The sequence below is a fragment of the Rhinolophus hipposideros genome, assembly GCF_964194185.1.
Source record: "Rhinolophus hipposideros genome assembly, chromosome: 23".
Lineage (NCBI taxonomy): Eukaryota > Metazoa > Chordata > Mammalia > Chiroptera > Rhinolophidae > Rhinolophus > Rhinolophus hipposideros.
Window position 1 is genome coordinate 1798806 of NC_138069.1, and position 876 is coordinate 1799681.

General features: G+C 37.7%; 1 pseudogene across 1 annotated transcript; it reads left to right on the forward strand.

The window, feature by feature from the left end:
• Window positions 1-427: 427 nt before the first annotated feature.
• Window positions 428-876, forward strand: LOC308491953 (coiled-coil domain-containing protein 90B, mitochondrial-like; annotated as a pseudogene). The gene has a single exon. The product of its transcript is annotated as a coiled-coil domain-containing protein 90B, mitochondrial-like (transcript).

Genomic DNA, 876 nt, shown 5'->3' on the forward strand with positions numbered 1-876 from the left:
CCATTAACATTCTTTGTAATATTGGTTTGGTGGTGATGAAGTCCTTTAGCTTTTTCTTGTTTGGGAAGCTTTTTATCTGTCCTTCAATTCTAAATGATTGCTTTTCTGGGTTAGAGTAGTCTTGGTTGGAGGTCCTTGCTTTTCATCACTTTGAGTATTTTGTGTCAGTCCTTTCTGACGTGCAAAGTTTCTGTTGAAAAATCAGCTGACAGTTTTATGGGAGCTCCTTTATAGGTAATTTACTTGAAGGATGTAATTTGAAGCCAGTGGATGTAACGCCTTTAAAACAAAGGAAATTAACTTTTGATACCCCCATGCATTGGTTCAGGACTTAAAAACTCACGGATCTGGCCGACCACTAGCAGAAACGACTCTGTGAGCATTAACCACTTTATCAAGTGTCAGCTTGGATACTTTCTATAAGGAGATGGCCACTCAAGCTCAACAGGAAATAACGGTACAACAGCCAATGGCTCACTTGGACTCCATCAGGAAAAATATGGCCATCTTAGAGAAAAGGGAATTGCAAATCTAAGAGCAGAGAATGAGAAAATGAAATTTGAATGATAACAAGTAAAGCAACAAATGATAAACCAAACAAGTCAGAGTGGGCATCAACCTAGAAAGGAGCAGAATAACAGATATGTTTACAGATCAAGAAAAGAAACTTATGGAAGCAACCACAGAATTTATCAAAGAGGATACCAAAATCAGAAGTATTATTTTGGAGACCACTAAAGGAATTGACACTGAAATTGCTTCTTTCAAAACACTGGTGGAATCTAACAAACTTGAGACAATTTGTTCTCTTGCAGCCTCGTGTTTACTTGCTTGGCAATAGCACTGGGATTTTATAGAATTGAAAAAGAGCCCTAA